This window comes from Neoarius graeffei, chromosome 21, assembly GCF_027579695.1.
Source record: "Neoarius graeffei isolate fNeoGra1 chromosome 21, fNeoGra1.pri, whole genome shotgun sequence".
NCBI classification, from domain to species: Eukaryota; Metazoa; Chordata; class Actinopteri; order Siluriformes; family Ariidae; genus Neoarius; species Neoarius graeffei.
Genome location: NC_083589.1, coordinates 31408683 through 31428301, shown reverse-complemented (window position 1 = coordinate 31428301; position 19619 = coordinate 31408683). Strand labels below are relative to the sequence as shown.

General features: G+C 38.6%; 1 protein-coding gene across 2 annotated transcripts in view; it reads left to right on the top strand.

Annotated features, from left to right (window-relative positions):
• The first annotated feature begins 10092 nt into the window (after positions 1 to 10092).
• The window catches only part of prkcq (protein kinase C, theta), a 73596-nt gene continuing 64069 nt past the window's right edge, over positions 10093 to 19619 (top strand). Inside the window, exon 1 of one of the 2 annotated variants that reach the window (XM_060902977.1) lies at positions 10093 to 10178. The gene's annotated coding sequence lies outside the window, so the exon portion shown is untranslated. Of the gene's footprint in view, positions 10179 to 17421; positions 17534 to 19619 lie in introns of those variants that run through there. The other variant, XM_060902976.1, reaches the window with a different exon arrangement.

Sequence of the window (19619 nt, the reverse complement as noted above, 5' to 3'; positions counted from 1 at the left end):
AACATACTATCCCAACCTTTTCTGATTTGGGGTTGTATAGTTTACAAACGCAAATGAAATTTCTGTTGATATAAAAGTAACACGGTTACTTTTGTTATATATTTTCATTATATATACTTCTGTTGGGTGTAAAGGTCTGCAAATATGATGTGATCAGTAATCATAACACTGATTTTTTTTCTCGAATATTTTTCTCTTTCCATTGGGACACTGCCCATCTGTAAAGCATTTGGGAAAGCAAAACAAGAGATTGCAACAGTAGGTCTCTGGAAAGAGTAGAATGCAGCTGGAAAAGGCACGTCTCTTTCCACTTCACTACATCTAAACACACAGTTCTTCAGGTTGTCTCAGGTATCACAAGGTGGCTCCCAGGTGCTGCATGTCTTCCGCCAGTTTTTGCTCAAGTGGATTATGTTGTCTACAGTGGTGCTTGAAAGTTTGTGAACCCTTTAGAATTTTCTATGTTTCTGCATAGATATGACCTAAAACATCATCAGATTTTCACATAAGTCTTAAAAGTAGATAAAGAGAACCCAGTTAAACAAATGAGACAAAAATATTATACTTGGTCATTTATTTATTGGGGAAAATGATCCAATATTACATATCTGTGAGTGGCAAAAGTATGTGAGCCTTTGCTTTCAGTATCTGGTGTGACCCCCTTGTGCAGCAATAACTGCAACTAAACATTTCCAGTAACTGTTGATCAGTCCTGCACACCGGCTTGGAGGAATTTTAGCCCATTTCTCCATACAGAACAGTTTCAACTCTGGGATGTTGGTGGGTTTCCTCACATGAACTGCTCGCTTCAGGTCCTTACACAACATTTCGATTGGATTAAGGTCAGGACTTTGACTTGGCCATTCCAAAACATTAACTTTATTCTTCTTTAATCATTCTTTGGTAGAATGACTTGTGTGCTTAGGGTCATTATCTTGCTGCATGACCCACCTTCTCTTGAGATTCAGTTCATGGACAGATGTCCTGACATTTTCCTTTAGAATTTGCTGGTATAATTCAGAATTCATTGTTCCATCAATGATGGCAAGCCATCCTGGCCCAGATGCAGCAAAACAGGCCCAAACCATGATACTACCACCACCATGTTTCACAGATGGGATGAGGTTCTTATGTTGGAATGCAGTGTTTTCCTTTCTCCAAACATAACGCTTCTCATTTCAACCAAAAAGTTCTATTTTGGTCTCATCTGTCCACAAAACATTTTTCCAATAGCCTTCTGGCTTGTCCACATGATCTTTAGCAAACTGCAGACAAGCAGCAACGTTCCTTTTGGAGAGCAGTGGCTTTCTCCTTGCAACCCTGCCATGCACACCATTGTTGTTCAGTGTTTTCCTGATGGTGGACTCATGAACATTAACATTAGCCAATGTGAGAGAGGCCTTCAGTTGCTTAGAAGTTACCCTGGAGTCCTTTGTGACCTCACCAACTATTACACGCCTTGCTCTTGGAGTGATCTTTGTTGGTCGACCACTCCTGGGGAGGGTAACAATGGTCTTGAATTTCCTCCATTTGTACACAATCTGTCTGACTGTGGATTGGTGGAGTCCAAACTCTTTAGAGATGGTTTTGTAACCTTTTCCAGCCTGATGAGCATCAACAATGCTTTTTCTGAGGTCCTCAGAAATCTCCTTTGTTCGTGCCATGATACACTTCCACAAACATGTGTTGTGAAGATCAGACTTTGATAGATCCCTGTTCTTTAAATAAAACAGGGTGCCCACTCACACTTGATTGTCATCCCATTGATTGAAAACACCTGACTTGAATTTCACCTTCAAATTAACTGCTAATCCTAGAGGTTCACATACTTTTGCCACTCACAGATATGTAATATTGGATCATTTTCCTCAGTAAATAAATGACCAAGTATAATATTTTTGTCTCATTTTTTTTAACTTGGTTCTCTTTATCTACTTTTAGGACTTGTGTGAAAATCTTATAATGTTTTAGGTCATATTTAAGCAGAAATATAGAAAATTCTAAAGGGGTCACAAACTTTCAAGCACCACTGTACATAGGCAGCATCATACACACCATGAGGATCAAGAATTCTGTCCATTTATCATTGATATATGGCTGGGGCTCTGAACAACCCCAAAAATGGGTGACTAATTGGTGTAACCCAAACTTGAAAAGGTGGAATCAAGAGGATATCTCTTAATTAAATCCAGTAAGAAATGAAAGTGAGCAGTGAACCGTGCGCAACTGAGCAATTTGTCAATCCCTTACAAAAAAGTTGTTTATTCAAGTGTGCTTCTCGTAGACTTATTTTAAACTAAAAATAAGAGAGTATGCTTTCAGTTTACTTTTTATTTACTTATCAGAGATATACTTAAAGTTATACGTAAGTATACTTGGCTTATACTGAAAAGTATATCGAAAAATCTGAGTATATCAAGCTTATACTTAAACTTTTGATCAAGATATACTTAACAAAAGTGTAGTAAAGTATTAAAATATTTGTGCCTTATGTTTAAGTGTACTTGCCCTGTAGTTGTGTTCATCCTTTTGATAATAGCCCATACATGTCAACCTATACGGAATGTCCATATTTTATACGGATTTGATTCAATACACGTAGTATACGGGCGTACAAATAAAGTTATACGGATTCTTTAAAAAAAACTTCAATATTTATTTTGAGCTATAATCAATTCCCACGATGATAAAAGAACGCATAACATTTACAAACGTACTGTACACCACAGAAAGCACAGACAGCCAGTAAAGAGTCTTATGAAATCGCGCATTATCTTGTGGTAGCGAGACTTCGTTCCACTTTTGATCATGCGCACACCGCATTGCGAGAATCCCGCCAACCGCGAAGTAACATTTTGTTTGAAAAGCGTATTTCCACCTGAGCCACGACTGAAAAGATTCTGAATGGGCACTCCGTCAAAGAAATTCAAAACACAATACAGCGGTAGGTTTCTCCCTGAATGGAAGGACCTTTTCAATGGCATAATCCAACCGGCAGCCTCCAAAAACGAAGAATACGCACACTGCACACTGTGTGCGCGTGACATCAAAGTTGCAGCATCGGGAGTGTACGATGTGAAAGAACATTTCAAATCGAAACTACATCAGTGGAATGCAAGCCAAAGGCAAAATCAGCCACTGATGACAGTATTTGCGCGCTCAAAAACTGATATGCCAACAACTGGAAAAGACAGAAAACACAAGGTAGTGGGCGTTTTAGTTCAGGTTAGGCAGTGCTCTGTTTACCCCACAGTAATGCTGACTGTGAGAGAGTTTTCTCTCAAGTCAGGAAGATACACACAGAGAGCAGAAAGAACCTGAATGCAGACACAGTGACCTGGCCTACTGCAGTGTAAGATCAACACAGACACTTGCTGTGACATGCAGCCTAGTGAGGTATTGGTGCAGAGTGCTAAAAAAGCTGTCATGGAGTACAATTCAGAACATTAGAGTGACACTTTGTGTTTGTCAAACATTGGAGCTTTGTATTCATTCTGAAGGTTTATTGTTATTAATATTGAATAAAAAGTAACTGGGATATATCATTGTTAATTATCATTCAAATTTTAGGTAAATTATTTTAATTTGCATCTTATAAGGATTTTATAAGGGAAATAAGGATTTTGGAGGTTGGTTATACAGGTTTGATTGACCAAAGGTTGACATGTATGGTAACCTATAAAATACTTCTTTTTCACACATACTGGCTTCTTTGTGATATGCGGCAGTATGTTTTAAATCCCATCTTTTAAACCTACATGTACCACATGTACTCTCTGGGGGGAGGAGGGGTAACAGGAGGACAGAGGATGGGAAGGAGCAGTAGCCTAGCCTAACAATAAGCAATACCGGACAATGTGCAATATAATGTGCAATATAAAGTGCAATATCTCTCCTGCCGTGGCCCCCCCTCCCCCTTCCTCTCTTCCCCATATCTTATTCTTTTAATATTTGTATATGTAAATACTTAATTTATTTTAATTTATCTAGAAGTTTTCTCAATTTCTTTTCTCTGTTTGTCTGTAATGATGCTGCTGGAATCTTAATTTCCCTGAGGGAACCCGCCAAAAGGGATCAATAAAGTTTTATCTAATCTAATCTAATCTAATCTAATCTAATCTAATCTAATCTAATCTAATCTAATCTAATCTATCTCAGTTTGTGGTCAGCTCAAAACACTTAAGTTGTCTACTGGTAGTGTGCATGAGGTAAGGATTAGGGCTAGAAAACTAATAATATACCTAGAAGGGTAATTGCAGTATACTTCAAAACTAAAAAGTGGACTAGATGTTTATAACCAGTAACTAATAGAATATTTCCAATATGCTATAAAGTATACTTTTATAAACTAAAAAGTGGACTAGAAGTGTGTAATGAGTAAACCAATAGTATATTTCCAGTATACTACAAAGTATACTTTAGTAAACTAAAAAGTGGACTAGAAGTATAAAACAAGTAAACTGATAGTACCGTATATTTTCATTATACTATGAAGTACAGTGCCTTGCAAAAGTATTCATCCCCCTTGGTGTTTGTCTTGTTTTGTCACATTATAAGCTGGAATTAAAATGGATTTTTGGAGGATTTACACAACATGCCTACAACTTTAAAGTTGCACATTGTTTTTTTTATTATGACACAAACAATAATTACGATGAAAAAAAACAGAAAACTGGAGTGTGAATAAGTATCCCCTCCCCCCAAAAAAAAGAAAGTCAATACTTTATAGAGCCACCTTTTGCTACAATTACAGCTGCAAGTCTCTTGGGGTATGTCTCTATTAGCTTAGCACATCTAGCTGCTGGGATTTTTGCCCATTCCTCAAGGCAAAACTGCCCCAACTCCTTCAAGTTAGATGGGTTGCGTTGGTGTACAGTAATCTTCAAGTTATGCCACAGATTCTCAGTTGGATTGAGGTCTGGGCTTTGATTAGGTAATTCAAAGACATTTAAATGTTTCCCTTTAAACCACTCCAGTGTAGCTTTAGCAGTATGTTTAGGATCATTGTCCTGCTAGACTGTGAACCTTCATCCCAGTCTCAAACCTCTGGCTGACTCAAACAGGTTTTCCTCCAGAATTGCCCTGTATTTAGTGCTATCCATCTTTCCTTCAGTCCTGACCAGCTTTCCTGTCCCTGCAGATGAAAAATATCCCCACAGCATGATGCTGCCACCACCATGCTTCACTGTAGGAATGGGGTTCTCAGGGTGTTGGGTTTGTGCCACACATGGCATTTCCCATGATGGTCAAAAAGTTAAATTTTTGTCTCATTTGACCAGAGAATCATCTTCCATGTGTTTGGGGAGTCTGCCACATGCTGTTGGGCAAACTCCAAACATGATTTTTTTTTTAAGCAATTACTTTTTTCTAGCCACTCTTCCATAAAGCCCCACTCTGTGGAGTGTATGGCTTAAAGTGGTCCTATGGACAGATACTCCCATCTCCACTGTGGCTTTTTGCAGCTCCTTCAGTGTTATCATTGCTGTCTTTGTTGCATCTCTGATTAATTTTTTTTATCATTGTTTAAATATTCTTAGTATTATTATTATGAAGTTTTAATGTAAATAATATTTTAATCAATTTTTTATTTTTACCCAGGGCTCCTATTGATAGCAGGTTTGCTCTTGTGGCTACCTGATTGGACTACCCTGGGTGATTTATTTTTTATTTTTAAATAAAGGTGTTATCTATCTATCTATCTATCTATCTATCTATCTATCTATCTATCTATCTATCTATCTATCTATCTATCTATCTATCATCTCTGATTAATGCCCTCCCTCCTTGCCCGGTCTGAGTTTTGGTGGGTGGCCTTCTCTTGTCAGGTTTGTAGTGGTGCCATATTCTTTCCATTTTGCTATAATGGTGCTCTCTGGGATATTCAAAGTTTGGGATATTTTTTATAACCCAACCCTGATCTATACTTCTCCACAACTTTGTCTCTGACCTGTTTGGAGGCTCCTTGGTTTTCATGTTGCTTGCTTAGTAGTGTTGCAGAGTCAGGGTCCTTCCAGAACAGGTTGATTTTATACAGACATCATGTGACAGATCATGTAACACTTTGATTTCACACAGGTGGATCTTAATCAACTAATTATGTGACTTATGAAGTGAATTGGTTGGACCAGCTCTTATTTCGGGGTTTCATACAAAAGAGGGTGAATACTTATGCACACTCCAGATTTTTGTTTTTTCATCTTAATTATTGTTTGTGTCACAATAAAAAAAACAATTTGCACCTTTAAAGTGGTAGGCATGTTGTGTAAATCAAATCCTGTTAACCCTCCAAAAATCCATTTTAATTCCAGCTTGTAATGCGACAAAACAGAACAAACACCAAGGGGGATGAATACTTTTGCAAGGCACTGTATGCTTTTGTAAACTAAAGAGTGGACTACAAGTATAGAACTAGTAAACTATTTGTATATAAGTTTACTTGTGGTATATTTGCAGTACAAAATAAAAAATACTAGTTGTATACTCAAAGTTTACTTCTCTTAGACTTAAAGTATACTTTTTATAAACTAAAAGTGGGCCAATTTAGTCCCAAGAAGTATTAGATTAGTTTACTTATAAGTATACTGTAAGTACATTGATATCAGTATACTTGGTACACAAAAGTATACTTCAGGAAATATACTTTAACTTAAGTATACTTAATATAATGAACTTGAAATATACTTCTTTTTGATAAGGGATGCCTAGCATTGAATATGCAACAAATTTCAACACAGAAGTGAACCACCCTATCTACCTTTGTTACAAAGGACCACGGGACTGTTCCATTGTGGGTCTCCTCGCTTACCCCTAGCTCAAGCATTACCTGGAGCTCTTCTGTTCCTTGTGTAGAGGTGATTGTGCACAGCCATGCCTGAGGTACTGTATGATTTGGGTTTGTAGTGCTGTATGAGGCTAGCGTGACCAAGTCTGCTTGCATCTGGGCCACCTCTGGGGAGAAGTGGTTGAACAGGGAGCTGGGGTTGGTTGCACGGACCTCAGAACCCAACTCCTCCCCATAAGGAACTTCCATTGCCAGAGCAACCACCTCCTTCCATGGTTTAAGGTGGTTTTAGGTGTGTTGAGGCAGGGGCGTGGTTGTGGACCCATTTGTGAATGCATCTGGTGGAGTCGGGAGAGTGCGTGGTAAGAACTTGAACCTGTGGGGGTTTTTACTAACAAGAGTTCTGTGTTTCAGTAAGTGGTGGTGAAGTTAAAAAGGAGAGAGACAAGAACCAAGGAGGAGAGACAAAGCTGAGCAGCACAGAACTGTGCGTATGTATATATACTGTTGCATGTTGAGATGCTTTTCTGATCACCACAGCTGTAAAGTGTTGCTATGAGTTACTATGTCCTTCCTGGCAAAAAAGATCAAACCAATCTGGCCATTTTTCTCTGATCTCTCTTATCAACAAGGTGTTTGTTTCCACCCACAGAACTGTCACTCACTTGGTTTTTTTTTCCCCCACACCATTCTGTGTAAACTCTAGAGACTGTTGTGTGTAAAAACCCCAGGAGATCAGCAGTTTCTGAAACACTCACTCAAACCAGTCCATCTTGCTCAAACCAACACCCATGCCACAGTGAAAGTCACACTTTGAGATCACAATTTTTCCCAGTCTGATATTTGAAGTGAACATTAACTGACGCTCTTGATTTGTATCTGTGTGATTTTATGTATTGTGCTACTGTCAAGGGATCGGCTGATTAGAGCATAAAACAGCAAAAAGTGGCCAGTGAGTGTATATGGAATAATGTGGTAAAGAAAAAAAGTGTTAAAAAAAACAAAATGTTTCATATTTTAGATTCTTCAAAGTAGCCAGCGTTTACCTTGATGACTCTTTGCACACTTCTGGCATTATCTTACCCAGCTTCATGAGGGAGTCACCTGGAATGCTTTTCAATTAACAGGTCTGCCTCATCAAAAATTAATTAGTGGACGAGTTTCTTACTTTCTTCATGCGTTTGGGATCAAATAGTAAATAGTAAATGATAAAAATACAGTAGATAGCCCTATTCCACAACTGTAGTAATCCATATTATGCCAAAAACCACTCGACTACAACATTACTTTAAGCCATGAAGTGTTTTTTAATTAAAAAAAAAACCAAAACAACAAAACAAAACATTGAATTAGAAGGTGTGTCGAAACCTTTGACTGATACTGTACATATATTTATGTTTGTATGAGCCTTGCAGCGTGGTACTAAAATCAATGAAAAAAAAGGATGATACAAAGGAAAATAAAGAGCACTGTTTTGAATTGTCCCAAGTCTGCCTCCCGTCTCCTCATTTCCTGTCAAACTCGAGAGAGTGTCACAAGACCTCTCAAGGAACTACTGTATATCAGAATATATCTTATTTGTACATTTGTATTGTATAATTGTGCTGTAATTCTGCTATCACTGTCAGTCAGATGAGGATCAGTTGCCCTTGTTTTCTTTTACTCTTTCTTCTTGAATGCCCTTAAGGAGTTCCCCTTGCTCATGTGGCCTTTGGGTTCCTCATTAAGGGTGCACATCTGGATTTTTTGTCAAGTTGCTTTGTAATAATGACTGTTGTTCGAAGTTGTTATACAAATAAACAGAAATCGAAACTGAAACTGTGGTAACTAGAACTGGGACTAGGAACTGTAAACAATGAAACTAAGCACACTGGAAGATCACAGAGGAACATTAGCTTAGAGAGTCTGTATTAAACTACACAAGACTTTGATAACATTCAAGCCTAGAAGGCGTACACAACAAGACTAATCACACTGATTATGTACAAACAATATGACGGTCCATTAGTTTCTAAAAGTAATGGGTTTTTTTTGTCATGCTTTATATCTTTGTGAAAGAATCTTACATTGGCATCTTAAAAAAATGTTTTTAATACATTTGGAAAAAAATATAAAGAGAGAATTTTCATTTCGGCTTTAAGCTCAAGATAAGTAGATCATACGTTTGACCTCGGTCTGACTACCTAATTACTTCTGGTGAGATTAGTAAACTCTGAATACATTGTATTATATTCAGTATTTGATATTTCATCAAACATGAAGTCGAGGTCTAATCCTACAGCTACTAATGCTCAAATGACCCAGTAAGCATTAGACATAAAAAAAGAAAACCTCAGTGTGGACACAATAAAGCTGTAACAATATATTAATATCGTCAACCTTATAATAAGTAAGGCCACCCTTTGCCTTCAAAACAAGTCTAATCCTTCTTGGAATGCTTTCACTGTGATTTAGCCACTTCAATTTCAAGCTCGTTTTTTATGTGGTCATTTCTCATGTTTCTGTAAATCCTTTGAATATATACACTGTGTAGTTAGCGTACTAGTTTATTTAGGTACAGTATCCTATTAGGGATACACAAGAAACTATTTAACTAAACTTCAAGGTAAAAAGTAATAATAATTTATTTAACTGTATGTATATTTCTGGGCGGCACGGTGGTGTAGTGGTTAGCGCTGTCGCCTCACAGCAAGAAGGTCCTGGGTTCAAGCCCCGTGGACGGCGAGGGCCTTTCTGTGTGGAGTTTGCATGTTCTCCCCGTGTCCGCGTGGGTTTCCTCCGGGTGCTCCGGTTTCCCCCACAGTCCAAAGACATGCAGGTTAGGTTAACTGGTGACTCTAAATTGACTGTAGGTGTGAATGTGAGTGTGAATGGTTGTCTGTCTCTATGTGTCAGCCCTGTGATGACCTGGCGACTTGTCCAGGGTGTACCCCGCCTTTCGCCCGTAGTCAGCTGGGATAGGCTCCAGCTTGCCTGCGACCCTGTAGAAGGATAAAGCGGCTAGAGATGACGAGATGAGATGAGATGTATATTTCTGTTTTGTACAGAAAATATAGTCCTATTTGGCATAAGTGTGTGCTTAAATATCTTTTCTTGTCTGTCATTAGCATTTAGTTTTGATAGTTACACCTCAAAAAGTGCTAAGAATTTAATACTAGCACTTTATATATATATATATATATATATATATATATATATATATATATATATATATATATATATATATATATATATAATAGTTTTGCTGTCTGGAGGAAGTGTACTTCTTGGCTCCACCTCCAGCTCTGCACATGTGCAAGTTCACTCAACCTTCACAAACTCACTCAGCTTGACATAGCGGAGTACAAGTTTACCTGCTTTCTAAAATACTAGGAGTTTTTGGAGAGCGTTCCTGTTGGTAAGTGGTGGTCTGCCTTTTCTTTGGCTTTTCACCTCTTGTACTTGAAGTGCACAGGATGATTTCCACAAATAAAGTTGCTTAATAGATAGATAATATTCAAATTAGTGCTGAATGTATATTGTGAGCATTTTGTGAAGAGAAGTTGTTACTGGGAAGTTATATATATATAAACACAGTATGAATATATGAAGTTGGCAGTTTTATGTTGTATCAGTCAAAGTCATAAGCTAGCAACTAAGTGCAGGCGATATGTAACAAATTTTCTCCAGCAGCATCACTTACAGGAAACTGCAGGAAACCACATAAACATCACTACACCAAAAAATTTGCTTCTTTACTACAAAACTCTCAAGGTCTGAACTGGATTGTTTTTAAGAGAATGGCACATAAATACTCTTTATCTGGAAATGTTTCACTTTAATTCTTTTACATGAGAGGGATGGTTTTGAATTGAATTGTGAGGTGTTCAGGTTTAGGAATCGAATACTATGAGCAAGGTCTACCTAAAACACAAAAAATGCTTACACTCCAGAGCAAAGTGCTCAAGAAGACAAGAAGTCTAGATTTTGCACATAGATGTCAGTTTTAACCATTACTCGCTTTAATTGGGTTATGCATTTTCTTTAAGAACCTTTCTGTCCTTATGAAAGCTGTATTTTTGGAATAGGCCATCAACACTTATAGGATACACAAAACAGACGTACTGATTCAACTTGTGCTGCATTGCTGTCCTTTTTACCACCACCACATCTTTTCCATCATCAATTATTGTAAAGAGTTGCCTGGGTGAGAAACAATCCCACAAAAAAAAAAGCTTTGTTATTTTGTCGAGAATAGTACCTTTGTTTTTGGAACTCCTGTGGTCTAACAGTTAGACAATCTGCAATATTTCCCCCAAAGCTTACAGACCTACAGACTCAGTCCTGAGGTCTCATTTATAAAGACATAAAAAAATAGCCCTATGGTTTATTAATCTCAATTTATCTTCAAGTTATGTGAATATGAACGAGATTGTTGACTCCACTAAAACAACGCCCTAAATATTTTTATATAGTCAGGTGCATCTTATATAAATGACAGGAGAAGTATTAGTTATATGGGACTGTATATTATTAGTAATGTGGTAATTTTCTTTGTTAAAATGGCCAAACAGGTGGCACAGTGGTGTAGTGGTTAGCGCTGTCACCTCACAGCAAGAAGGTCCTGGGTTCGAGCCCCGGGGCCGGCGAGGGCCTTTCTGTGTGGAGTTTGCATGTTCTCCCTGTGTCCGCGTGGGTTTCCTCCGGGTGCTCCGGTTTCCCCCACAGTCCAAAGACATGCAGGTTAGGTTAACTGGTGACTCTAAATTGACTGTAGGTGTGAATGTGAGTGTGAATGGCTGTCTGTGTCTATGTGTCAGCCCTGTGATGACCTGGCGACTTGTCCAGGGTGTACCCCGCCTTTTGCCCGTAGTCAGCTGGGATAGGCTCCAGCTTGCCTGCGACCCTGTAGAAGGATAAAGTGGCTAGAGATAATGAGATGAGATGAAAATGGCCAAACAGTAAAGTAAGTTTTCTGCAAATTAAATCTATCTATCTATCTATCTATCTATCTATCTATCTATCTATCTATCTATCTATCTATCTACACTCTCTGGCCACTTTAATAGGAACTTGTTCTTGATTCTAAGACTCCTGTTCTTGGCTGCCAGAGTGGAACCCACTGTGTTCTTCTACTGTTGCATGCTGAGATGCTTTTCTGCTCACTGTATATCCTTCTTGGCAGCTCGAACCAATCTGACCATTTTCCTCTGACCTCTCTTACAACAAGACGTTTGTGTCCACACACAGAACCGTTGCTCACTCCATGTTTTTTGTTTGTTTGTTTTTCGCACCATTCTATGTGACTGCTATGTGTGAAAACCCCGGAGATCAGCAGTTTCTGAAAAACTCAAACCAGCCCTTCTGGCTCAAACCAACACACATGCCACAGTGAAAGTCACACTTTGAGATCACAATTTTTCCAGTTCTGATGTTTGAAGTGAACATTAACTGAAGCTATTGATTTGTATCTGCATGATTTTATGCATTGTGCTGCTGTCAAAGGATTGGCTGATTAGAGAACCGCATAAAACAGAAGGTGGATGGGTGTTCCTAATAAAGTGGCCAGTGAGAATCTATCTATCTATCTATCTATCTATCTATCTATCTATCTATCTATCTATCTATCTATCTATCTAATCAGATTAATCAAAATCTAATTAATTCCTTCTGTTGGACTCACTTATGTAACATAAAAAGCCCACACACATTTTTCGGCTTGTGTATGTTTACGAACATTTCCACATCAGTTTCAAGATTTACAAATCTCGATTTGCACTATACTTTAACAAAACAACAAATCAATAAAATTTAAGATCAAAATCGATTGTGCCTACGTTTTATAAATGAGGCCCTGCTTTTCATGCATGTCCGTCTGATATAACTATCTACTATCCAACTTGATGTAAATAAAAGTTGAAGACATCAACTGAGTATAGCACTTATAATTGTTTAAAAGTAAAATCTGCTCAACAATCTATCTCTTTTTTCAACCCCAAGCATTGAAAAAGCCTCAACCATTAAAACAAACGAAACTGATCCAAAAGTGACAATGTATGACTTATTTAAAAAAAAAAAAAATGTTGACTGCTGCACATGGAACAACTTGCTCATGAAATTGTTCATCAAAGCAGGTCAAATCCAATTTCCATCCACTTTTGGTCTGCTAGCGCTCAAATATTAAAATGCTCTTCCCTAGCAAGTTTCATGTTTTAAGTGCATCACATAGTTGGTCTTCTTATCTCTGTGATCAGATAGTTTATCTTTAAATTTGCAAATTTACCAATGTTTTACTGCTAATTTAAGATAAGTTATTATCCTGTATGAGACCTGCTCTTCTATCAGAGTGAGCTAATCATGTTTCATATCTACACACTATATGTCAAAACGTCTTATGAATGGAGCACATTGGCGTCTATGATTTTCACAGATTCACCATGTTATTGGGTGCTGATCTAAAAGGGCAGGTTTTGGCTTGCTGTTGCTTTAAATCGGAGACATAAACGCTGTGGTTGGGACTAGCTGCTCACTCCGTCACATTTCTCACAATGTGCAACTTTAAAAAAATGCAGCAAAAAAAGCAATTTTCCTTCACATCCACCCACATGTTCACATGAATCAGTGCAGTTATTCTGTCTCGATGCTACTCCTGTTCTTATGTGTAGTTTGCATGTGCTGCATATAATATTCTCCTGAAGCTGCTGCTTTGAATCCTTGTCACTTTATATGTACAATGGAGTCCAACAGTCTGAGAGCACGAGTGAAAATGACTCCATTTTGGATTATTTTCTAATTTAATACAACAATTTTCATTAACAGTTGTATTATTGAGAACAACTCGAGTGAAAAGTAGAACCTTTGAAATATTTACATGAATTTCAGAGTTTCTAGTATTCGGTACGTCCCTTTGTTTTGCATTGATAACAGTGTGCACTCAAGCTGGCATGGACTCCACAAACCCTTATGATCTATTTTAGAACAAATCTATCAGGGTGCCATCTGAACATTGCTTCAGGAGAATATGTATGAGTAATATTTGAGAAAAACCTGACCTTTTGTCCAAAATGGTTAAAATGGTCAGTAGCACACATTTGCTTCCATTCAAATAGGGACCTAGAAATAGTCAAGCTATTGAACATGTACTTTCTTTGTTTTAAATATTATTCTGTTTATTTCCAATTAAAAAAAAATCCAATGTGGTCTCAGACTTTTGGACTCCACTGCATACGGAGGGGATGATGAATCAACTTTACAAATGCAAACACACAGTGACACATATAAAATTAATTTATTCAACCAGCAATATGTAGGCTATATAACGCTCTCCATGATTATTGGCACCCTTTGTAAAGATTAGCAAAAAGGGAAAGAAAAAAAAAAACTTTTGGTGAAGTTGCTTCATCACACACTGGAAAAAAAAAAAAAAAAAATATATATATATATATATATACATAGAGAGAGAGAGGGCGGCACGGTGGTGTAGTGGTTAGCGCTTGGTTAGTGCTGTCGCCTCACAGCAAGAAGGTCCGGGTTCGAGCCCCGTGGCCGGCGAGGGCCTTTCTGTGTGGAGTTTGCATGTTCTCTCCGTGTCCGCGTGGGTTTCCTCCGGGTGCTCCGGTTTCCCCCACAGTCCAAAGACATGCAGGTTAGGTTAACTGGTGACTCTAAATTGACCGTGAGTGTGAATGGTTGTCTGTGTCTCTGTGTCAGCCCTGTGATGACCTGGCGACTTGTCCGGGTGTAGTCAGCTGGGATAGGCTCCAGCTTGCCTGCGACCCTGTAGAACAGGATAAAGCGGCTAGAGATAACGAGATGAGATGATATATATGAGAAAAACCCAAATATTCTGAGAAAAACAAATCCCTCATCGAGAAATTATTTTCAACAAAAACACATGTGACACTATTATTGGTACTCCTGGAAATTATAGTGAACACGACGTAACTGAAGCATGTTTCCAAGTGAAATTGTACATGTTTGAGTTGATTGGAGTGTGTAGGAACCTTCCAGCTGTAATCCACGACTTCCTGATTAACTGGGGAACAAATATGATTTGACACAAAGGCCGTATTCCCTTAATCATCCATTAAGATGGGAAAGATAAGTGAACACAAACCAAATGATTGAGAAGTGTGTTGACTTTCTGAAGTCAGGGAATGAAAAAACAGCTACTCACCTGAAAATGTCTATTTTTACTATTAGGGCAGCAATAATAATAATTTTTAAAAAAAAGTGGACACTCACTGGAACTGTTACAAACTTGACTGGAAGAGGACCCAAGTTTATTTTGCCAACATGTACAGTGAGGAGGATGGTAGAGAAGAAAAAAAAATAAGGATCACTGTTGATGAATTTCAAGTAAAAGTTAAATCTTGGTGTTTCCAAGTCTCCAAAACCACCATCAGACTCCACCTCCATGCGAACAGATTATTTGCAAGGTTTTGCAAGAAAAAAAAAAGCCTTTTCTGTCAGTTAACCACAAACATAAGCACCTGAAGTTTGTGAAACACTACTACAACTCTGACTGAAACCATGTTCTATGGTCTGATGTCACAAAAATGGAGCTTTTTGGTAATAAACACTCAAGGTGGGTTTGGCATAAACAGAAAAATGGCGATAATGAAAAGAACCTGATCCCAACTGAAAAGTATGGTGGACGTTCTATGATGTTTTGTTGCTGTTTTTCCTCCAAAGGCCCTGGAAACCTTGTTAGGGTTCATGGCATCATGGACTCCATGCAATACCTGGACATTTTAAATCAAAATCTGGCTCCTCTGCCAGGAAACTAAAACTGGGTCACCATTGGCCCTTCCAGCAGGACAATGATCTGAAGCACATGTCCAAATCAACACAGAAATAGTTCACTGACCACAGACTCAAGCTTCTGCCATGGCCATCTCAGTCCCCTGACCTGAACCGCAGTGAAAACCTGTGGGGTGAGCTGAAGAGGAGAGAGCACAGGAGAGGGCTGAGGATCCTGGATGATCTGGACGTCATTCTTCCAACGTCATTCTTCAGCTCACCCCACAGGTTTTCACTGCGGTTCAGGTCAGGGGACTGAGATGGCCATGGCAGAAGCTTGATTCTGTGGTCAGTGAACCATTTCTGTGTTGATTTGGACATGTGCTTCAGATCATTGTCCTGCTGGAAGGTCCAATGGCGACCCAGTTTTAGTTTCCTGGCAGAGGAGCCAGATTTTGATTTAAAATGTCCAGGTATTGCATGGAGTCCATGATGCCATGAACCCTAACAAGGTTTCCATGTAAAGAGGAATGGTCTCAGATGCCCTGCTCTGTATCTCCAACCTTATAAAATGTTACAGGAGAGACTCAGTGCTGTTTTACTGGCAAAGGAGGTTGTACAAAGTACTAAATTCAGGAGTACCAATAATAGTGGGACATGTGTTTTTGTTGAAAATAATTATTTCTTGATGAGGGATTTGTTTTTCTCTGAGTAAATTTATTTCAATTAAAAGGTTGGATTTTTCCCATATTTTTTTCAGTGTGAAATGAAGCGACTTCACCAAAACGTGGATTTAAAAAAAAACAAAACCCTTTTTACTAATCTTTACAAGCAAGGCCAATAATCATGGAGGGTGTTGTATCTGTATCTGTTTAGTGCTCCCAATATATTTGGATTGTATAGTCAGATTTACACTCAAAGTTGGTGTAAACAGCAATTAAAAAAAAATTTAAAAACACTGAAAAAAAAAAACCAACCAGAGATAGCAGTGCTAGCACTGTCAGGATGTCACAAACAAATGCTGTAAATGCATCACGCAACATGGTCTTTGTTCGTCCCAGGAGCTTCATATCTGAGCGCTCGCTCATGCCCACATGAAAGTAAAACCCTCCTTACTTTGTGAGAACATGTTAGATTCTTGAGTAACATTAAAAATTATCTGTAACATTTATTATTGTAAAATTAATGGCTGGAAATCTAGGTTGTTTTTTTTTAAACTATCACATCCTGATGCAAATGACGTAAAAAAACAAAAACAAAATAAAAAGATGTAAAATAAGCTATGACTAAATCAGCCTGCCTAGTAGACTGAGATGACAGTGTAACTACTAATATACTGGCAAGCCAGAGTATACCGTGATAGGCCAAATACCTTGTGTGCGTTTGTGTATGAGTGTCTGTAAGTTGATGAAAGAGGTTTTTGATCTTTGATCCCTACTGGAACATTTGACCTGGAGGATTAGAGCCGGACTTCACTTACCTCAAAGTATTTGATGAAATATTGAATATAGCACTGAGAAGGGCAGAAAAGGTCTAATTACAGAGCCATGACATTAGGGCTTATTTGTTCTCTCTCTCTCTCTCTCTCTCTCTCTCTCTCTGATTTACTCCACCTGAGCACAGTTTTTGGCACAGGAAGTATGGTTTGAATTATTACCTAAAGTCAGGAAGTGGTAAACATCAAGACACATACAGTATGGTCCTGCAGTGCAACAATGTTTTTAAAAGCCAAATCATCAATATGTATAATAATTTGAGCAACACGCTACAAGTAAGAACTTAGAGAAGTCACAAAGTAGTCCACCCACAGATATATGTGTGTGTGTGTGTGTGTGTGTGTGTGTGTGTGTGTGTGTGTAAATGCATGTATGCGCATGCTTGTGTGTGGGTGCTACTGCCTGTACACCGTGATCCTCCAATACTCCTACACAGCAAATACTATGAACTACTGTGAACGTGTTTGATTTCTGCTCCTCACATCCTCCAACTACTTAGGGAACCCAGTAAGAGATTGGGGACAGGATACCTAAGGTGATGTATGATTTTCACTGACGCTGCTTTCACCTTGGAGCTGTATGAAAGGTATTTGGAAAAGAACAAGATAGTCCTGTGGGTAATAGAACAGCCTGCCTGGTTTCTGGACCTGGCTTGTATTTGGCATAGTACATTTATTACCTTCGCCAACTTTTTTGGAGGAGGTTATGTTTTCGCTTCAGTGTAGGTGCAATAGGCTTATCAAATCAGTCTCATGTATAAAGGGATCAGTCTCATAAATTCATTAATCATTAATTCAAGTGTCTAATAGTTTATAGCTAAACTATTAAAATCAATGGAAGTTCAAAACATACAGCGTGTGCTGCTCGACGCCCCCCTCGTCAGCCGCCAACCAGGGATAATCACACAGTTTCGGTGGCTAAGGCGGTACCGCCATCCCTGGCGCCACCAGCAGCTTCACGCCACTGGGGGGCATCTAAGATGGTTTAGGTGGTTACACGGTACTATGTTGTGGTCATTACACTTCTGTTGTGGGCTTTTGCCCATATCCAACTCGACCCCTGCTCCGCTGTCGCTTGCAGGCATTTCTTTGCTGACTTCAATTTACGGCCACCAAGGCCAAGGTAGGACAAAAACGTCATCATGAAGCGGCCAACGAAGCCACGACAGCTAACCTCAACTGGCCACACTGAACATTTCCAGTTGTTCTCAATACAGGTGGAGAATAACTTAGTGATGTTGCTATAGTTTTAGTGAGTATTGTAGCTCTAATGTAATACATTTACACTGTAAACCCGAATAAGTTGAGTTTACTTAAAAAAATTGAGGAAAGTGGTTGCCTTAAAAAAATAAGTAATTATTAATGATTGAATTGAGTACCTTAAACTTACCAGAAGATTGTAAGTTTAAGGTACTCAATTCAATCATTAATAATTACTTATTTTTTTTAAGGCAACCACTTTCCTCAATTTTTTTAAGTAAACTCAACTTATTCGGGTTTACAGTGTACTCTAGATCTATAACATTCATATAACAACCAAATAGGTGAAGGCAATTAGAATACTTGAGGTTGGCACTCAGTGAATGTTGTAGCAATAGACAGGACACAGTTTATTCCAAAGATACCATTTATTGAAATAGCTGACATGAATTAGCAAACTAATACTGATCAGATATAGCAACAATAACAGCCAAAGAATAATTCGATATAAATGGTGATACAATGTATACAGGTAATAATCAGTAGTGTATATGATGATAACTAAGGCACTAATGGTGATCAGAAGTAATAAGCTATATGCAAGTTTACAGTGTAGGGGCGAGTGGATGTTAAAATGTGAGATGGAAATCATGTGTTTATGTGTGTCTGTGTGAAAGTGTGTGTGTGTGTGTGTGTGTGTGTAAGAGTGTGTGTGTGTGTGTGTGTGTGTGTGTGTGTGTGTGTGTGTGTGTGTGTGTGAGAGTATGTGAATGGAATGCATGAGCCTTGTGCTAGGCCTTGCCTAAAAGGGGATGGGCAACAAGAAGAGTGCACAAGGGAGAGAAAGAGAGAAAAGGATCTGTAGTTTAAAAACTAGTCTCGGCTAGGCCTTAAACCCAACTTCTACTCAACCCTTAGCTACTCCTGAAATCCCAATGTTGAGGGGTGTAGTGCAACGGAGGGAGTTAAAGAGAGAGAGAGAGAGAGAGAGAGAGAGAGAGAGAAAACGCATGCACAATCTAACTAAATACAGATAGCAAACAAAGCAAATCAAACAACACACGGTCTAAGACCGACTTTCATGCGAATCAAAATGCGTACATTTAAACCATGAATGAATTCAAATAAACAACACTCTTCACATTAACTAGCCACAACTAAGACTAACAATTGCCCAGATGCCAGCCTTACTTGAAATCGCTCTTGCTTGGCGACTGAAAGTGCGCTGTCTGCTATCCGAAGACAGCACGGAGCGCAGGTCCAAGGAGAAAACAGTTCTGTTCCTTTTACAGCTCATCAGCTGAAGATCTTCGGTGTCCTGTCAGTCGTCCGATGATCTGGAAGGAATCTTGTTTGTAGTTCGTCGACATTGCGAAAGGGAAAAGGGATCCGGTCGCCTTTTCTCTTTAAAATACTGCGTGG